This window comes from Balaenoptera musculus, chromosome 5 (assembly GCF_009873245.2).
Source record: "Balaenoptera musculus isolate JJ_BM4_2016_0621 chromosome 5, mBalMus1.pri.v3, whole genome shotgun sequence".
Lineage (NCBI taxonomy): Eukaryota > Metazoa > Chordata > Mammalia > Artiodactyla > Balaenopteridae > Balaenoptera > Balaenoptera musculus.
In genome coordinates this window covers 117,200,539-117,222,955 of record NC_045789.1, presented here as the reverse complement: position 1 = coordinate 117,222,955, position 22,417 = coordinate 117,200,539, and the positions used below count along the sequence as shown (strand labels likewise).

The window sequence follows — 22,417 nt, the reverse complement described above, 5'->3', positions numbered from 1 at the left end:
ATAACGTTCTTGGGTAAATTTCAATCACACTTCTATAGTCAAAAATTACCTTTTGCTTGATTATAATTTCCTGAGGAGAGTCTTAAAGATTACATCAGATCTGTTCTCCTGTGTGAGTACTGCATTCAATCTTATTAAATAAATGAAAGAAATAATTTAAATTTAGCAGATGAGATAGTAGAAAGGTCTGTAGTTTAAAAAAAAAAACACTTTTTTTTCTAAAGCATAAGTATCTTCCTTAAGTCATATGATATTTTGCAAAGTATTTTCATATGTATACTGATTTGATCTTCACAAAAATGTTTCAGTAGAATAGGAATCATGTATATTATTTTGAAAATCAGAAAACAGATTCATAGATGTTCAGCACCTTTACCAAGTGAATAAGAACTGGAACCACAGACTTCTTACTTCCAGCCCAAGGTTGTTCATACTTTTAGTCAATCACTTTCTTAGAAATGTTTTACTGAAAAAAAGAATAAACTGATCAATTAAGAACAAAGAATGATCTAAGCAAACTGGATTAATATATGATCACAGATATCAATTTCTATGACATCCGACATTACATACTTTCCCTACTTTTTGAAACTGTCTTCCCTTGGCCTCCCAGAATCTGGATTCCAATCAATCTTCTAATCCTTTTTAATTCCTCTTGGTGATTTATCCTTTCACTCTCTGACATTCAGTGTTCAACAGGGTTTTATTCTTGCTTTGCTTTGCAGCCTGCATACTCTTCCTTAAGGATCTCAAATTTCTACTTCCAGAATTCACCTGCCTTCCCAACTTCCAATCTGTATTCTGAGTAGGATATATATCATCTATTGATGAAGTCTAGAAATGTTTACGAAAACAATTTATTGGAATGCAATATAAAATTCAACTAAAAATAAGTTTAAAAAAGTTTTACCAGCATCAAGGAACAAAATTTGGAATACAAGACTTTGTGATTAAACTTATTGACCTGTTCTAAGAATTTTTAAAATTCAAGAATAAGAACCTGAGAAAACTAACATGGTTATTATTAGCAGAAGGAGAGAGGAACTCAAGGATGGGGGTCCCTGTCACTGAAGTGATCAGCACCAAAGAGCATCAAAATATACACCCTGTGTAAACATGGAATTTTCTGTCTGTTCACTGCTCTAAACTTGGCACCTATAATCATGGTAGCCTATAGTAGTTGTTTAATCAATATTTTCTCAACGAATGAATAAAAACAGTGCTGGAAAGGAGGACTATTACTGACAGTGTGTATGATGGATATTCTAGCAAACTTTTTTATTAAATTCCATTTTCTTTAAAATGTATTCAGTTTTAAAAATGGCTAGTTTGGGAATGAATTTGTCCAGTGTGTTGTTCTTCCTTCCTCTAACCGAACATAACCATCAAATTCTATGACAACATCAAAAACCTTGTATATGACAAGCGTACATTTGAAAAAAGGGTTGAATGATATATAACATGTGCTTTTAATTCTTGACTGGATCAGATTAGTATCGATTTGCTTTGTGTTTAAAGCAAAATGTTTTATGCCTCTTTGAATGTATTCTTTCCAGCTCATTTATTGTTGATGGAGAACACCAAGTACCAGTCATAATTTTCTTATTTCATGGATATCCTGTTATCAATGGCAATTCTGAGATTATCAGAATAAAAATGAAGTGTGTAGAGAGGACCAGTTAATAGTAATGCCTAAGCGATGCTTGGGTGTAGATTTTAGAAAGCTTGCTTTTACAGATAATTGTGTTTTATTTATTGTACTTATTATTAATTAAAATGTTGTCATTTGCCTTTTTTTTGAAACAGAAAATTTTGCTTTATCACAGTGTTATGATTGGCCTAGTTTGACCATATGCCTGTTCTCTAGTTAGGAAAAGATGGGGAACCTAATAGGCCCACTTGATTTTATCCAAAGGCAAAAGATAAGTTTCCCAAAGGACGTTGGGTACTAATAGAGGAAAAAATTATTTTTTGGTCTATTTTCTTAAACAGCTGTTTTAATTATGTATTTTACATACAGTTCGAATTTCAGTTTCAGAGAACTAGGAAGCAGGAATTAAAGGAACAGAATGAGGATCTTTAGCCAAGTGATGAAAAGACTGAGAAGAGTTGGAGTTCATTCATTTTAGTGATATCTCTTAACAATATAAAGAATCCATGGTATTTACACTGCAAGATCACATCTTGTGTTTCTATAATACTGACAGACTATAACTGATATTTTGTAATATTACTTATATAATAAACAAAAATTTACCTACAACATTTTTTTTTAAAAACATCAATAGTGAAAACATATGGTCATATATCTTTGACATTGTATAAGGTAACTCCACACTGTATTTTGGTAAATTTGGTTTTTCTGAAAACATTACCAAAGACAAGCAACTATGGCATCCATAGTACTAAAAGTATTTACTTTCATCAAACAAGTTTTTTTTTTAATATTATTGAAATATAGTTGATTTACAATGTTGTGTTAATTTCTGGTGTACAGCAAAGTGATTCAGTTATACATATATATTTTTTTCATATTCTTTTCCATTATGGTTTATCACAGGATATTGAATATATTTTCCCTTGCATACAGTAGGACCTTGTTGTTTATCCATCCTATATATAATAGTTTGCATCTGCTAATCCCAAACTCCAATCCTTCTCTCCCCCATGTCCCCCCACCCCGGCAACCACAAGTCTGTTTTCTATGTCTGTGAGTCTGTTTCTGTTTTGTAGGTATGTTCATTTGTGTCGTACTTTAGATTCCACATAAAACTGATGTCATATAGTATTTGTCTTTCTTTTTCTGACTTACTTCACTTAGTATAATAATCTCTAGGTCCATCCATGTTGCTGCAAATGGCATTATCTGATTCTTTTTTATGACTGAGTAATATTCTACTGTATGTATATGTATGTGTATATGTATAAATATATATATATATACATATACACATACACACACACACACACACACCCCACATCTTCTTTATCCATTCATCTGTCGATAGACATTTAGGTTGTTTCCATGTCTTGGCTATTGTAAATAGTGCTACTATGAACATACAGGTTCATGTATCTTTTTGAATTATAGTTTTGTCTGGATACATGCCCAGGAGTGGGACTGCTGGATCATATGGTGACTCTATTTTTAGTTTTTTGAGGAACCTCCATACTGTTTTCCATAGTGGCTGTATCAATTTACATTCCCACTAACAGTGTAGAGGGTTTCCTGTTCTCTACGCTCTCTCCAACATTTATTGTCAAATGAGATTTTTTTTGTTTTTGAGAGAAAAATAAGATTTTAATTTTCTTGGTTTTTTTTTTTTTGAAGTTACCTGTAGGAGGAAAACTTTGAACTCAGTGGCATCCAGTGTGTATGTTGAAGGGGAAAGTGGGACTATGTTAGGGAAAAAAACCTGTCCTGTTGTATTTCCTTAGGCCATTAGAAGCATAGCAACAATTACTTTGAGTTTTACAAATCCCTGGGCTAATTCTTTATTGATCTGCTTGTGAAATTAGCTCTATAAATAGTATATGAATGAATGAAAATTAAATCAATAAATGCAGAAATTAAAATACAAACTAATAACCTTTATAAAATAAATAATGATTACTTCAATGAGGAATGACATTAATACATATGCATTGATATTAGCAAAACATTAATTTTCACAATGCTTACTCTTTTAAAATTTATTTAAATGCTTTTTAAAAATTTACAATTATATATTTTGACATACAGAAAATAATATAACCTGTGCTAGACTAAAAATTGGCTGCAAAGACTTGCCTTCCCAAGAAGAGATAGATTTTCTGCCCTTGACTCTGTATTGGCCACACAGCTTTATTTGGCCAACCAGACATTAATGAGCATATCATAGGCAGATACTTGAAAAATGCTTGTAAATTGGTGTTTATTCTTTTACGACTCTTGGAAGTCTCCCAGCACTGTGTAAAACACCCCTGGATAGCCTGAGAGAGAATGAGCGATTCTTCTGAGCAAAGACACAAGCAGCCTCCACCCCTCCAACCATGACCCTGACCCCGACCCCTGCTGTCCTGGTAGCTACTGTAGGTTCAAGTGTAAGACCAGGTGAACAAGAAGAACTGCCTAGCTGAGGTAAAGAGCCACTGTTTTAATCCATCAAGTATGAAGTGCAGTCAGCCCTCTGTATTCATGAATGTGGAGGGCCAACTGTACTATGCCATTTATATAAGGGACTTCAGCATCTTCAGATTTTGGTATCTAGGGTGTTCCTGGAAACAAATCCCACCCCACCCCCCATCCCCCCACCCAAAATACTGAGTGATGACTGTAGTTTGTTACATAGCACTAGATAACTGATACAGAAATTAGAAACAAGAGTGTTCCCATAACAGGAACAGAAAACTTGTGGTACTGAATGAAGGAACAATGGAAAATATTAAAGATGCTGTTAGCCTTTTCACTCTCCTGGGCTCCCTCCTCTGTTCCTTTCAGACTTGATAAGGATCCTGTCTGTTAACTTTGGGACTGTAGTATACAAGGTTTCAAAAGCAGTGTGTTGCATTGCGGACAATTTCTGTCACTGGTATTCCATGTGGGTAAGAGAGAAGAGGGACAATTTGTCACTTCCAGTTACCTCCTGACAAGGACAAAACTACTGTAGTACACATCCTACCAACTGACATTCTTTTTAAAACTCTTCTGATAAAAAGCAATTGTAAATCATGACTGTTTAGTACTTTTAGAGACTATGTCTTTTATTTACCATTGAATTGGTTTCTTGCTCACACAAAGGAATTGAGATCATCAAGGGGCACTGAGGAAATTCATAAAAGAAAAACCAAATTCTCCTACTTTATATTTTGCTTTGAATTTGTCCACGGGCTATTTAGTAGATACTGAAGATTACCTTGTGCACAACTTGGGAATTTTTGGAGTGAACTTGGGTTTGTTACTTAAAACTTTCTAAACCTCCTTGTTTCTCAACCATAAAATACATCCATTAAAAAATCACTTTATAATGTTTCTGTGAATATTAAATGAGATAAAGTATATAAAGTATTTCCTGAATAACTTATACTGTCATATGAATTTCGATGATGATGATATCAGTGGATATGTCAATACCTGAGGTAAAGTATACATGCTGTAATTGTCTTAATTCCCACATATATGTGTGATCATGTTAGTCAATAAATTTCCATAATTGGGGAAAAAAATGTGCTGTTAACAAAACCTGGAAAAATATTAAGCAAACTTTGTGGATGCTGAAAGTTGTCAAGTAAATGGCATGATGGAAAAAAAGGTCAAAACTGTCAGCGACAATAACTTGGAGACAGAAATGAACTAATGAACTTGTCATTGGCAACATGATTTCCAAGCAGAATGTTGAACGTGTCTATTGTTTTCTTTTATCTGCCTAAAATAAATAGGCTCCAGGAAGAGAGAGATGAGCTAAAGAAAGAATGATTCAGTTTGCCAGAAGAATTTAGAGGGAATGTAAATGGGCCAGAAAGTGATAAACTGGAAAATGAAACTGTTTGTCTTCAGCTAAGGGCAGATTCTTAAAAATAAATAAAAAACTGGAAGATGAAATCCAAAGAATTGCCAATGAAACTTTGCATCAGGGTCATGATGATCAAAGCAGGGTTATGGCATCAGATCAAATCTAGGGTGTTGGCTTTAGACCCTTTGTTAAGACCTCTAAAGATTTAAGTAGTTGGATATGTTCAAAATAGAGAAAAGTCTGTCTGGAAAACAATTAGTGATGTGGCTTTTATGAAGCGCAATGGTCTATTATCTGATACACAGATAGCCTACAAAGATTTTTAAAGGGAGTTATGTCAGTTAAAAGGATCCCATCTTGAAACAAAGGGACCAAGAAAATTGCATAAAAGCCTCTGGGCCTTTTATTTTCTATGGACAGAAAACAGGATGAGTAATCTTCTCAGCTTTTCACAGAGAAAAGGTAGAATTTCTCAAAGGATGAAGCCAAGAACCTGGTATGTGGAGTTAAGAGCCAGCTATGGAGAACGACAGGAAAATAGATATTCTTATGGTAATAGTAGAGAATCAGTTGTGAACTGGGAGCCACTTCCAGGGAAATGACTAGGTCCTGTCCCCAGGGTTAGAGAACCTAGCAATGTTTACCCAGGAGTAATTTATAATAGCTATGGACCAGTGACTGCTATGCACCTCTCATACATCCTCCCTGTGAATGGGTGTCAATTGCAGTTATGTTGCCCCTCTTTCATCATTGTATCATGTGTATGTGTGTGTGGGGGACAGATAGCAGATAACTTGCCATTTTAGTTCATAGGGCCGTGAATTAAGAGGAAGCACCAGAGGGACATCATCTGCATTCACATTAATAGAGACCATGAGATCCTTTACTTCAAGCTTGATGTGCAATTCAGTGAGATACTGGAGGATCCTGGGGTAGAAATGAACATATTTCAGGCAGGAGGAATGTGAACAGTTGTGATCAGTAGAACTGTGGTGTTTTTGCAGAAATGATGACAATAGTTTGAGCTCCTTCCATCAATAGATGGAATCTATTTCCCCAGGTTCACCTCTTGAATCTGGATTAGCCATGTGCCAAAGGCTCTTTAGCAAGTATGATGCAAGTAGAACCTTGAAAGATGCTTGCACACTGGACTTTACCTCTTGTGGTTTTTGAATCCCTCCTTCCACTTTTTGAACAAGCCTGGTGTAGCCTCCTGGCAGACAAAGCTGCCCTAGATAGGGCCTCCCTGTAGAGACCAGACCCATGAAGATCTGGCAGTTGACTACAAACACAAGTGAGCCCAGGGGAGACTTAGCAGTGGAACCCATCAGTTAAACTCATCCACAAAATCAAGAGCTTAAATAAATGGTGTGTTTTGAGCAAAAAAAAGTTTTGGAGTGGTATGTTATACAGCAAAAGCTAACTGTATAGCATCATCCTGGATTTAAAATTGCTGACATTTTGTTATATTTTCCTCCAATTTTTTTTGTAAAAAAAAAAAAAAAAACATTACAAATTAATCTGAAGTGAGAATCCTCTTCCCTTCTCTACCCAGAAGTAACCACCATCGGGAAGTTGGCTTGTATCATTTTTCTGCATATAACATATTTAACCTTTTGCAAACAATACGTAATATTTTATAGTTTTAACATGTTACACAAATGAGATCCACAGCACTTTTATTTTCTCTATATTTTAATTTAGAAAAATGAGTATGGTTTGGAACTATAGTCATTCATTCATTCATTTTTTAACATTGATTGAAAGACAAATTCACAGGATATACAGTAGTTGATAGAAATCTTGAAAACAAAAATGTATGAAAACTGGTCTCACTGAACCAGTAGAATGATAGAGTAGCTAGGGTGACACCTGTTAAATATTAAGTCACTCTTCTGTTGGTGAAATCATGTAGTTTCTATTCATTTCATTCAGAATAAAAGTCAAAGTCCTTACAATGGCCTGTGAGGCCCTTTGTGGTCTCCCCAGTCTTTTTAATCTCTTACTTCATCTTCTACTATTCTTACCCATCCTTACTCAACCAATAAATAATGGAAGACTACACGTAAAGTCCCTAGCCTTCTTTCCTTCAAATGGGCAATTCTAGGAAGCATTCTATGCATGTTTCAGAGTCCCTGCTGGACAGAATCCACACTGCCTATGGTAATGACCTCACCAATCTGCCTTTAATAAGCTTTGCCTTCCTCCCTCTGTCACTCTCCCTGCTCTGTCATCCAGCTTCCTGGAATTACCTCCCAAGTAAACCCAATTTCCTTGCATTGGGTACCTTGTCTTTGTCACTTCCTAAGGTGAGACCATTGAAGAATCTTTAATCAAGCCAGGAAGAGACTCCCTGGGCAATGGGAGAAGCTGTTTCTGCCAGGTGAGGAGACTTGGTGCGGTTTGAGGGCTTAGGAATTTGAAATGATCTCTGTCCTCCCAAAGCCTCCACTGTAGTTTGTCATCTGACACATGCAACTCAATCCCTGAATTTCAAGTCATCTTTGACTCTTCTCTTTCTCTCACACCGCTTGTCAGCTCTGCATTAAAATATATTCAGAATCTGATCACTTCTCACTTTGTTGCAAACACCCTGGCCAGAAACAAACAAAGATATCATTTCTCTACTGGAATTTTGCAGTAGCCTCCTAACTGATTTGTTTACAATCCTTCTCTCTATAGAAGAAGAGAAGAACTCTTGTTCTTTTGTGTATTTCACAAAAGAACAAGAGTGATCAAACATAATTCAGACCATTTCAAACATGTCATTCCTTAATACTCTGCAAAGGTTTCCATCCCCATTAAAGATCAACACTCTTACCATCAACCCCCTCCCCTCCTCTTTTTAACCTACATGGCCCTACATGATTTTGCCCCTGCTGTCCCTCGAGCTCATCTTTTATACATTTCATTCTGTTCACTAGGCTATAGGTACATATAACATGCCAAGCACATTTCCTCCTCAGCATCTTTGTACTTGCTCTTTCCTTTATGTAGAATGCTCTTCTCCTATTATCCATATGACATGATGCCTAACTTCCTTCAGCTTTATACTCTAATGCTATCTCATTAGAGAGACGTGGTGGACATGAAAATATGCTGCTCAGATTTCCTACCCTGGAAAACATAACTGACTCCTGCCCCCAACTGGTTCCACTACCATCGTGAGTCAAGGCTATGATTCCTGTGGGCTGTTCCAAGTCAGTGGCTGACCATAATGAGAGTACTACTGCTGGCCCATTCCTGTAGAATGAGAAACTCCTCATACAGCTAACTTTGGCTAGAGAACTCTTGTCTGCCTCGGCATAATTTTTTTAAAAACTGCTGTAGCCTGAGATTTCACATACTCAAATATTCTTCCTTGGCCCTCTCTTTCATAGGTGGTTTGAAAGCTCTCTCTACCTTCTCTGGCTCTGCCTCTTAATCCTTCACAGTTACTTTCCTTAATAAATCTCTTGCTCATCTAATCTTATCTTGGTGTCTGCTTCGTGGAGTATCCAGACTATCATAGGGCATTCCCTGATAATTTTCTGTAAAACTTTACCCCATCCTTCTAGTTTCCCTAGCCAGCTTCATTTTTCTTATTAATACCTATCCTCTTATCTATTTTCTGATCCTTGAAGACAGAGAACTTACCCATTTCTTTAGTTTCTATAATGCAGCATCTGTATTAGTTCCTTTTATGTGGTTGGCTAGAGATATCTGTTGAATGAATGAATGCATACAGAAAGAGGCCTAAAGCAGCTGTGGATTCTGCCTAGCCTGAAACACAGTAATGACGACAGCAGTTTCTATGTTGCTAAACAGCCCTGTTGCTAAATGACAAAAAAACATTTTAAGCATGTTATGAGAATCTTTTGCTTATCTAGTAATGGTCGAATAATAATTTAAAACTTTGAGCTGTTAAATTATTTTTTAAACTCTCCAGGACTGTTAGAAGCAGTCTATGCACAAAAGAGCCTTGGTATTTTTGATAGCCATTAAAGTGGTGTAAATAGTAAACACTGAATCCTCAAAAGGTTACTTTAATACACACTTCATTCCAAGGGACCACAATGATGAGTTAAGTCAATGTTTTGTCACTATGTGCCATGGAATACTCACATCCTTTTCCTAATGCTAATCAATTCTCTACTCACTGACTTCAAACTCACTCAAATGAGATGACCCATTTCAAATTCCCTTTTTTTTTTTCTCTTTTTTTTGGAGTGCGGGACGCCTGTAACTTCCTCCGATGTCAATTACTATATTGGTCATCCTCCCTACACTATGTCAGTGGACTCCACTCTCACAAGTTTAAACAGGAAGATTTATCAAGAAATATTAATAAGCTTCAAGGAACAATTCTCAGACCACAATATAGAACTATGTGGTTGAGCAACTAAAGCTCTGACACCCCCAGTACTTCCGTCACAATTAGAAAAGGACTGTCATAATAATTTATCTTACTTTATTAGTTTTTAAACTGTTTTGTTACTCAAAAAAGCTTTATTTTTTAATTTAGGTTTCTGGTTCTGTGCTCATGCCTTCATCACTTTGACAATGTTTCTGTTCCTCACTAAGGAAAGCACACTTGATCCTGTCATGGACTTATTTTGCACATATGCATCCAAAGTAGGCCTCACTGACATGTTTTTTTTTTGTTTTAAACTACCTCATAAGAATTTCAGTTCTCACAACATGAAGCCTTTATAGTCAGTCTGTGCACAGCCCACATGCAGATGTTGGTGCTTTCCCAAACTTCCTGTTGGAAAGGTAAACAATTCTATTACCAGAGGTTCAGGACAGCCTAGGTTTGTTAGAGGCTATATTGTCAGGTAACTTACAATAGTACATCAAACACTGGACCATTCTGAATGCCTTTAGGCATATCTCTGGAGGAACAAAGGGTCTCCGTTATTGCCAACCTCATGAACTCACTTCCCTTTCTTCTATGTGCTCCAGCAAGTTGGGTGCCTTATACCTGGCTGGTTTTCTGACGTAACTTACATATGAATCAGAACTCACACAGGTGCATCAAGTTGGCAGAACCTAAGTCACATGTCTGCCAGCTAGCAGAAAAGGTGATTGGAAATGTAGGGTTTCAATTTGGGAAAGTAAGATTCACAATTTAGGGAGCTATTGAAATATAGAAAAGGTGCTTGATAGCTTTTAGACAGCTCTTGGTGGCAGATTGCTGCTAAACTTAGTATCTAATATCTAATAAAATAATAGCAAACACAAAGAGTTTACTGGGTACCCTTGGTACTATGTACAAATTTGTTTCTATGAATTCTACATATATTAATTATTTTTATCAACACATCTCCCCTGCGTGATTGATACCATTATTTATCCTATTTTATGGATGAGAAAACTAAAGCATTGAGATTTTAAAGAACTTACCCAAGGTCACAGTGATTACACATGACAGAGCTGAGATTCAGACACAGGTAGTGGTTTAGAAGTCCAAATTCTCACTTTTAACCAATATATGCATAGCCTTTCTCATATGTGTATATAAACAACATCAGCAAATCAATATGGAATAGGCAAGAGAAAAAGAAAAATGGGTAGAATTTGTGCATAAGAAAGTCACAGGAACTGAACAAAGATGGTTAATAAAAATGGATTATTAATGTTATAGACAGAGCTATGATATAATTATTCATATTTCTTTGGTCCCAATACACACATTAACTGCATAAACCATATTCATCTTAAGAAACTGCCTTAGACATCAATTTCTCAAACTTCATTTTCTAATTCTTCAAATATATATTTCAAATCCCCTTCAAACTGCCCCATACTACTAGCTGTCAGAAGAGTTAGTCCTTAGTTGTAATTGTTTAGTTTTTTGGTGTTAGCCTTAGGAGGACATTTTGACATGTCCTCAGTGGGGTAGTTAGCATTCGTCACACACTAACCATTCAATAAAAGTTGTTATATATTGTTAAATGTAATAAAAATGTCTGCTATTGACTCTGTAAGAATTATTCAAAAATTCTAGTACCCTTTCCCTTTAGAAATTTCTAATATATAGTGACAAAAAGTAAAATAACATACTTTCTCCACACTAGAACCTGCTCTAATCTCCTTACTTAGAGTTTTATTCTATAACATATATTAGCATGTTTATTAAACCAACAGAGATTGAAGTTCTTTAAAAGGAAGTAAAGGAAATACTACAAATTGTAATGATTCCTAATCAAAGCAGAAGATAATGAAATCTTGCCAGACAGAAATTCACCCACCTAGTGGATTAAAATAGCAAGATGAAAAGGGGGGGAAAAAAAGATTCAAAGGGCTCTGATTTTCATGTTGAAAAAAAGCTATCCTTGGAAGATGAAATCTACCTTTGAAATAAAAGTGATTTAAAATCAGTCTCAATTAGGTTAAGTTGCACTTGATGGGATTTCCTTTCTCTAAAACTTCTTATATTAACTTCTCTATCTGATTTGACTATTGTGTGCTTTGCATATGAATGCATTCCTGTGTTAAGCTGTCTGAATTCATTTAAATTTGATTTAACTTGGTTAACACTAATAGTCTGTTTTGACAAACAAAAAAAATTGCTCTAAAAAATTGAAGACAGTAAAAGTACATGAAAGTTTTTATATCTGTCAGAAATGTATTGGCTATGAGATAGTATTAAAATTGCACAGGTTGAACAATTCTTGTAGAAATTTTCATATGAAAGACAAGCAAGGGTGAGAATTTAGTACTAAAGAGCAATCACAACGATATTGTAGATTGTAATGAGACATATGCTTTTCTTACTGAAGTATAGTTGATTTGCAATGTCGTGTTTCAGGTGTACAGCACAGTGATTCAGTTACACACACCCATACACACACACACACATACATTCTTCTTCAGATTCTCATCCCTTATAGGTTATTACAAAATATTGAGTATAGTTCCCTGTGCTATATGTTGGTTATTTTATATATACTTTTGGTTTTCAAACAATATCTGCCTGCTTTTGAGAGGAACTTGTGTGTATTTGGTTCTTTGAGGGAGTACCGTCAAATTTTCCCAGAACCAGACAAGACCAAACAAGACCAAGGGCTCTAGAAAATACCAGTGGGAAATGCTGATATGGGAGTATGAATGAGTCTAACTGCAGGGAGTCTGTTTTCTATGCTCAAGTCCAGGTTGAAATTCATTATTCTCCAGCCATGGGACTGGTCAGGACTCCCTCCCACAGAGCCCCTCTCCCAAGGAGTAGACCTGAATATGGTGCTCTCTGGGTAGCTTGTTTCAAGAAAAGAAGGAGGGCAAAAGGGGAAGGTTTACTTATTTCAAGAGTTTCTTTCCTAGGTTTCTGATTCTGTAAGTCTCTTCTCTCTACTTCCAATCTAAGTGGAGGAATATGTTAGGATCCAGCAAGATCCAGAGTAGCGCATTTCCAGGAGGGTGAAAAAAGTGTTACTCTCCAACAGTGTAGATCTGGCACTTTTGTATTAAGTTGTTAAGGCCTGCAAGGTTACCATAGAGCACCATCTGAGAAATGGTATGTGCTATGAGAAAGATGTTTGGAATCCAAGGTAGAGCTTGAAACTATTGGGCAGAATGAATTGACTGGTTAAGTGGTGTATATTTGCTTGATAAAAACAGATTCTATTAAAGCCTCATACTGGAGGGGAGAATACTATACCAACACAGGAAAACTGGGAGAAGAACTTAAGACACTATCTACTAAGGAGGGGCTTGGGGCAGTGGGGATGGGAGTGGAAAAATGAGGGCTTCCTATTCCTAGTGCTTTTCGTATATTTAAGACTTGTTTTGTTTTTTTCCTTTTCTGGTATTCATCTGTTCTCCTCTGCCTATTTTTCTCTTGGGATTTTGGTGTTTTTCTTACTAATTGTAGGAGTCTTTATATAGTAAGAAAATTAAGCCTTTGCTGTGATATGCGTTGCAAGTAGATGTTTTTTCCATGTGATCATTTCTCTTTTGACTTTGTTTTATTTATTTGTTTTATTTAAGGTGGTTATTTTAGACACACAGGAAAACCATATATATATTTAGAAACAGAAAACTAAAGTACAGCTATTTCACGACTAGCATCAAGTATGTGTGCATGTGTGAAAGAGAGAGGGGGGAGAGAGAGAGAATTATCCTTAATCTGTTTCAGAAGTATGAACTTCATTTGAGGGCATTTAAAATTATTGATCTTAGTCAGTTTTTTTAGTGGTCATTTATATCAGGAGTTGACTTTGATTTAGATTTTTTTTTTTCAAATGGTAAATGGTGTATACTTAGTACTTTACATTGATACCTATTTTGTCTTGTTTGTGTTGTATGTGTTTGTGAGAGCTGTTGGGATTGTATATATTTAGGAATTTAATTAGAGCTTTGGGGATTGGTTTGTGCAAAGGAAAGTGTAACAATTGGTTCAATATACTTTTATGGATAATTTTTTCTGTGCAGTACATTTTATACCTTGACAAAATAAGCAATTTAGGGTATGCAACAATGATTTAGGTATATTATCTCTATCTGCCAATTTTTACTTTATTTATATTTCATATCCACAATTTTAGTTTTCAGATAGATGATAATAGGATTTGGAGCTTGATGGATTGCTATGCTACTGTCTCAACTTTAATGAGATAGGTGATTAGTGAACGCTACCTCTGCTTTCTAAATGAGTTGCTTTCAATGAGGCCCATCAGGAACACTTTGTGAGTAGGCATTGCTTACTTTCTTTTAAGCTTAAGTACAGCCTTGTCACACATACTTTTTAAAATTCATAGTAATAAATTTTCAAATGATCATGTAAACTGAAAAGCAGTTTAAATTTCTACAATCTGACAAGATATTTTAGAAGCTCATAATTTTATTAACATGGTGATCTCAACCAAAAAACACAGCTGTTTAATTTATACTACTGGCCGACTTCTGTGCAATTAAACATATCAGTAAATGATAAAACTGCAGAAATTACATTAAAATAATGCTGTAGTCTAGAACTGATGATGAATCTATGCAACTCAGCCTAGTATAAAGACAGTCAAACCGACAATAACTTCAACAGCTTGCATTTTCATCATTTATACCATATTTGAAATACCACAGAGTGGAAGATGGATTTTAGCTTGGATAATTGGCGTCAGTGGAAAAGTGAAAATTGTTTCATGTGGCCCAGAAACCAGTCAACTAGTGAAAGTCCTAATTAAAATATAAGAAATATTTATTAAACTACTATTGGTGAGTAACAAAGATGTAAAAACATTAAGTAGGTTCTATTTTATTATTTTCAATCTTTATATTTAGCTCCAAGATAAATTTTACAAGAGATACTTGTGGAAGACAATGCTTTGTGGAATTGCTAATTCTGGTGTTTCATATAGAGGAGACAAACTATAGCAGATACAACACTTTTAGCTTCCATTATTTAAAATTATGAATACATATTTTTTTCTTAAAAATAAAAAGTGGCATACACTGTACTTTAAGCTAATTCCATCTTTGTGCACTTTTTCCCTTTGGAGAGAAAAAATAAAGCAGTATGCACTGCCTAATTAAAATAAAGAAAATATCACCCAATAGGCGTATTGAGCCTTGAAGTCTTATTTTACAGATTATTTGATATCTATTTACAAATCTGGATTTGAGTCTTTTAAAAATAATTTTGAGTCTGCAGTGCTTGATTCCAGGTCTTTATGGGAAATGTTTAGATCCATTCAACCCTAATAACTAAGGAGCCCTGCTCTAAAACAAAATAGGCTTTTACAGCTTTTTTAGAAATAAGTGGTTCCTAACTAACCTTCCTGCTGTGCTTGACAAGCCCAGTCTTTCCATTTTCCATACAGTAACTAGAGTAATCCTTTTAAAATAAAAATCTTGACAATATCAGGTACCTGTTTCAAACATTCGATACTTCATACCATGGACTCCAAATCTGACTCCAGGATTTCTTTATCACATTCTTGTTCCATCTTTATCACATTTCAATTTCCCTCTTCCTAGTTACAGTCTACCATGCTAACATTCTTTTCATTTCTTCAAAACAGTAAACACATTCCTGCCTCTTATGTTTTAACTCTTGCTCCTCTCTTTGTGAGAGGAGCCATAAGTGAGCCATAAGTGCTCAGGTATCTGCAGAGCTCACTTGATCCTTTGCTATGGGTCTCTGATGGGATGTCATATCTGAGAGCTTTGCATTCATCACTCCGTAAAACTGATATATTAGTCCCTCCCATATTCAAACTCTTTACCCCGTTTTATTCTTTTTACATCACTATAATTAACTTACATTTCTATTTCTTTATTATTTTTCTCTTACCACTGGAATGTAATTTGCATGTGTGAAGAAACTTTGCCCTTGTATTTACACTTGTACCCCCTATACATGTTTGCTATACAAACGCTTACTAAACATTTTTTGAATGAATTAAATAGTAATTAAATGAAACAAATAGAATGGTCAATGAATTAATTATCTGTAGTTTATGTAAAAAGTACTGGCATTTGAAATCAACCTAAGGAAATTTTATGACCATATTGATGAGGTTAATGTTTGTATGCAAAAATTAAATTTTGTTCCATAAAGAATGAGAGATGTTTCATCTCCCTTTTTCCATTCAGCTTTTTTTTGGGGGGGTGGGTGGGGAATGGTGTAGTGGGGCTTTTCTTTTTGTTCTGAATTGCTTATAATAACTCAGGTCTAGGAACTTTGTTTTCTCAAGTCCTCTTGCCTATGTGGTTCTGGGTTGGAATTGGCCAAAACAGGAACATATGTGGGGTTTAGATGGTAAAAGTGAAGAGGAAGCCATTACTCTTAGGTTGTCATGATGGGCAAACTGAGTGATATACAAATGCAGATGTGCCCAAAGGGCTTGAACTCCTATCTTGTCTTCCCAATCAGTGGCCCCACCCACCATTCAATAGTAACACAAGACAACTATCTAATATTTGACTGCAGCTTCCTCAGAGTTAGCAGCTTTCTCGGACCTCACTCTGAAACTCTTCTTCGAAGACACACTGGACTACCAGATTTTCACAGCTTCTAAGCTTTTTCTATAGAATCATAAATACCCACTCACATCACTGCTTCAGGTTATTACAATTAGTGATTTTCTCAGGAGGTTATATTTTTATATAACAGCCAGGATCAAACAGTATAGAAAGTATCTCTGACTGGCTACTTTGAAACCTTTTTTTCCCTAACTTTGCCACATTTGTGTAAGTACTCATTTCTATGGTAAACAACTTGTTCCCATAATACTGTTAGTGGCTCTGGTTTGATGACTAAAGTCTGACTAATAAAACTTTTATGACTGAATACTGGTCATCTGTCATTATACTTCTCTATCCTGTTTGATCCTGGCCACTATATGTAAATATAACCTCATGAAAAACAAGTTGTACTATATATGTATTTGTATATGTATATGTGTGTGCATAGATGTATAGCAGAACTTTAAAAATTTTTTAATTAAGCCGAAAATGGATTTGTATCCCTTTTCCTATCTTCAGATTGTTAGAGGAGTCTTCTACCATATTTTATAACTCTGAAATGGTTATAAATTCTAATTTTGTACTTAATAAGTGAAGATGCATAATCATTAAATCTAGTCAAACTGTTGTCACAGCACGCTCTTCAAATTTGCTGAATCTCCAAAGTAAATAAAAATGCCTTAGTGAATTAGAAGACCTAACAAGTATCCGTGTAAGATGCAGAATACATTTGATCTTAAAACAATCATGTTTATTCTTAAAATCTGATCTACCAGATAAACGAAGTACTTTTCAGTTTTAACTGGAAAAAACAGAGCAAGTGAAATATTTTTCTCTACCATAAAAAATTAATGTTCACAAGAGCAGGTTGGTGGATTTGGTTTTCTTTTTGACTCTTTTTCTACTTGAGAATATGTTTAGCCTACTGGAATATAATGTGTTTAGAAACACCAGTATTGTGTAGTCACATCGTATAATTTTACATTATTGCTTCATGTTTTTACTATTTTCCTATATTTTATTTGAGGTTCTGAGAGCAAGTAATAATCTGTATATGGTGATTTGTGATGAATCTACCTAAAGATATAAAATTTTTCTGCACCTCCATGTGCACACATATCTACTCTTATTCATGAACATCTAGCACAAAGTTGTGTCACCTTCTTTTCATTTACTCATGTACTCAAAAAGATTTATTGAATATTTATTTGTGCCAAATATTTAAAATATATCAGTAAATCACAAAGGTTCTCACTTCTATCTTCACTAAAGTTATAATCTAGTAGGGATTACAAACAACTAAACATATCATTTAAGTGAAGGGTGGTCAATGTGATTAAGAGGGAAATACAGTGAGTGTGCATAGTAAGCATATTGATATGAGTACCTAAAGGAATGTTATTTCAACTGGAATGTGACTGAAGGTTAGAATGTATTCAGATTAGGTGAAGTGGGGAGAAATGTTCCAATCATAAAGTCTGAGTTAGGATTCAGGGATATGAAAACACTTTAATTCATCTGGAGCATGGATTAAGACTGGGGATTGGTAGGCAACAAGGGAGATCAGAGCTAAAGAAGAATTAACATGATTTGAATGGAACTTTAGACTTTATCATGAGGGCAAGGGGAAGACATATAAGAAATGACATGCCAACATTAAAATTTATTTTCAAGAAGATTATCTGGCTGCTGAGCTGAGAATAGTGTGGGAAGAAGGGACAAACCTGGAGGCAGGGAAGCCAGTTAGAGAGCAACAGATGACTCTTCTAAACTCTGATAGTGAGGATGGAAATAAACATTTCTATCTAAAAGGTATTTACAAAGGGTAACATATAGGATTTGGTAGTTCAGGGAATGGGGTTGAAGGAGAGGAGTCAACTTTAACTCCCAGATTTTGAGTGTGAGCAAGTGGTCAGAGAGGCATCATTTTGTGCCATGTGGAATACAGGAGGCAGAGCTGTTTTTGTAGCTGTGAGGATGACAAATAGTTCATTATATAATTCTCAAGTAAGATTTATCCATCTAATCCTAAGTAGGATATAATCTATATAATTAGATTTGTCCTATAGGCAAGTGAAGAAATGACAAGTGAGGAGTTATCTGGAAGGAAACATGGGCTTAATTAGTATTTTAAACATTTTAAGGTATAAAATGTGATGATTTAATATACATTGTAAAATGATTACCACAATCAAGTTAATTAACACATCTACCTCCCCACATAGTTGTATGGTGTGTGTGTGTGTGTGTGTGTGATGAAAACATAAGATCTACTCTCTTAGCAGATTTCAAGTATATGATGCAGTATTATTACCTATAATCACTAAGTTTAAGGTGTAAAATGTGTTGATCTGATACATTTATATATTGCAATATGATTACCACCATAGCATTAGCTAACAACCCTCTCATGTCACATAATTATTATTTCATTTTGTGGTGAGAACATTTAAGATCTAGTCTCTAAGTAACTTTGAAGTGTGTATACTCCAGCTTTGTTGACTATAATCACCATGCTGTGCATTAGATCCCCAGAACTTATTCAGCTTATAACTGAAAGTTTGCACCCTTCGGCCAACATCTCCCCATTTCCCCCATCCTTAAGCCCCTGGGAACCATCGTTATACTCTCTGGTTCTATGAGTTTAACTTTTTAATATTCCACATATAAGTAAGTGAGATCATACAGTATTTGTCTTTCTGTGTCTGGCTTATTTCATTTAGCAAAATATCCTCCAGGTTCATCTGCTGGCACAAGTGATATTTGTTTTTATGCTATTGAGTTGTATGAGTTCCTTATATATTGTGGATATTAACCCCTCACCAGATATGTAATTTGCAATATTTTTTCCCATTCCATAGTTTACCTATTCATTTTGTTGATTGCTTCCTTTGCTGTGCAAGTTTTAAAATTTGATATTGTCCCGCTTGTTGATATTTGCATTTGTTGCTTTTGCCTTTGATGTCATAACCAAAAAAATCATTGCCAAGACCAGTTTCAAGGAGAATCTTCCCTATGTTTTCTTCTAGAAGTTTTACAGTTTCAGATCTTACATTTAAGTCTTTAATCCATTTTGAGTTACTTTTTATGTAAGGTGTAAGAAAAGGATCTAATTTCATTCTTTGGAGTGTGAATATCCAGTTTTCCTAACACCATCTATTGATGAGACTGTCCTTTGTCCATTGTATATTCTTGGCTCTTTGTCATAAATTAATTGACCATTTACATGTGGGTTTATTTCTGGGCTCTCTATTCTGTTCCATTGATCTTTGCATCTGTTTTTATGCCAACACCATACTCTTTGATTACTATAACATTGTAAAATAGTTCGAAATCAGGAGCGTGATGCCTCCAGCTTTGTTCTTCTTGCTTGAAATTGCTTTGGCTACTTGGGATTTTTTGTGTTTCCCTACAAATTTTAGGATTGTTTTATCTGTTTCAGGGGAAAATGCCATTGAAATTTTGGTAGGGATTGCACTGAACCTATAGATCTCTTTAGGGAGTATAGGCATTTTAACAATGTTAATTTTTGCATTTCATGAACACGGGATATCTTTCAATTTATTCGTATCTTCTACAGTTTTTTCATCAATGTCTCATATTTTCAGTGTACAGATCTTTTTCATCTTTGGTTAAATTTATTCCTAAGTATTTTATTGTTTTTGATTCTACTGTAAATGGGATTCCTTTTCAGATTGTAGTTGATGTAAAGACATTTAAATGATTTTGTATGTAGACTTTTTTTCAACTTTACTGAATTTATTAGTTCTTAGAGCTTTCTGGTGGATTCTTTAGGATTTTTTATTTCTTTTTTCATAGCATCATGCCATCTGTAGAGACTATTTAATATCTTCCTTTCTGATTTTAATGTCTTTCATTTCTTTTTCTTGCCAAATTGTTCTGGCTAGGACTTCCAATACTGTGTCAAGAGTGATAAGAGTGGGCATCCTTTTCTTGTTTCTGATCTTAGAGGAAAAGTTGAAACATCCTTGAATCCCAAGGATAAATATCACTTGATCCTGGTGTATGATGATCCTTTTCATGGACTACTGAATTCAGTTTTGCTAGAATGCATTGTGGAACTTTGCATCTATGCTCACCAGGGTAATTGGCCTATAATTTTCTTTTCTTGTAGTATCCTTGTGTAGGATATGGTATGACAGTAATGCTGGCCTTGTAAAATGTGTTTGGAAGTTCCCTCTTTAATTTTTTTGGAAGAGTTTGAGGAAGATTGGCTTTAAACATTTGGTAAAATTTACCAGTGAAGACATCTGGTCCTAGGCTATTCTTTGTTGCAAGGATTTTTGATTACTGCTTCATTCTCTGACTCATTATTAGTCTTTTCAAATTTTCTGTTTCTCCATGATTCAGTTCTGGTCAGTTGTATGTTTTTAGAAATTCACATATTTCTTCTAGGTAATCCAGATTGTTGGTATGTAGTTATTCACAGTAGTCTGTTACAATTTTTGTATTTCTGTGGTATCATTGTAATATCTCTGTTTTCATTTCTGATTTTATTTATTTGAGTCCTCTCTCTTTTATTTCTTCTTGTTAAATCTAGCCAAAGTTTTCTAAATTTTTTTGTACTTTTACAGAAAGATATCTCATAGTTTCTTTGATTTTTTTCTATTGTCTTTCTTGTCTCTAATTCATTTATTTCTTCTCTGCTACTTATTTTCTGTTTTCTGCTAATATTAGGTCTAGTATGTTCTTTTTTTCTAGTTCCTTGAAGTATGGCATTAGGTTTATTTTTTTGGGGTGGGGGGAAAGGAATAGCAACTTTATTCAGAAAACCAGAAGACTAAGAAGATGATGGACTAGTGTTCCAAAGAACCATCTTACCTGAGTTAGAATTCAGGCTTCTTTTATACTAAAAGAGGAGAATGTGTGCTTGGTTGTTGCAAAATTCTTGGTGCCAGAATCCTTTACTCTTGCAGCTGTCCAGGTAGGTCAGGACACAATGTTCCTATAAACCTCCAACAAGACAAATGTTATTCTCTGTTCTGCAACTTAAAAAAAAAAAAAGTTTGTATTGGAGTATAGGTGCTTTAAAATGTTGTGTTAGTTTCTGCTGTAGAGCAAAGTAAATCAGTTATAAGTATACATATATCCCCTCTTTTTAGATTTCCTTAACATTTAGGTCCCCACACAGCAATGAGTAGAGTTCCCTGTGCCATAGAATAGGTTCTCATTAGTTATCTATTTTACACCTAGTAGTGCATATCTGTCAATCCCAATATCCCAATTTGTCCCACCCCTCCTTCCCCCTTGGTATCCATAAGTTTGTTCTCTACATCTGTGTCTCTGTTTCTGCTTTGCAAACAAGTTCATCTGTGCCATTTTTCTAGATTCCACATATAAGTGATATTATACGATATTTGCTTTTCTCATTCTGACTTACTTCACTCTGTATGACAGTCTCGAGGTTATCCATGTCTCTGCAAATGGTACTATTTCAACCCTTTTATGGCTGACCAATATTCCACTGTATATATGTACCACATCTTCTTTATCCATTCCTCTGTTGATGGAGATTTAGGTTGCTTCCATGTCCTGCTATTGTAAATAGTGCTGCAATGAACATTGGGGTGCCTGTATCTTTTTGAACTATGGTTTTCTCAGGGTATATGCCCAGGAGTGAGATTGCTGGGTCATATGGTAGTTATATTTTTAGTTTTTTGAGGAACCTCCGTACTGTTCTCTATAGTGGCTGTACCAATTTACATTCCCAGCAACAGTATAGGATGGTTCCCTTTTCTCCACACTCTCTCCAACATTTATTGTTTGTAGATTTTTTGATGGTGGCCATTCTGACCAGTGTGAGGTGATACCTCATTGTAATTATGATTTGCATCTCTCTAATAATTAGTGATGTTGAGCACCTTTTTATGTGTTTGTTGGCCATCTGTATGTCTTCTATGGAGAAATGTCTTTTTAGGTATTCCACCCATTTTTTCATTGGGTTGTTTCTTGTTTTTTTG

At 35.0% G+C, this 22,417-nt stretch overlaps 1 pseudogene; it reads right to left on the bottom strand.

Moving 5' to 3' along the window:
- Positions 1-9,283: 9,283 nt before the first annotated feature.
- On the bottom strand, positions 9,284-10,352 carry LOC118895341 (annotated as a pseudogene).
- Positions 10,353-22,417: the final 12,065 nt, after the last annotated feature.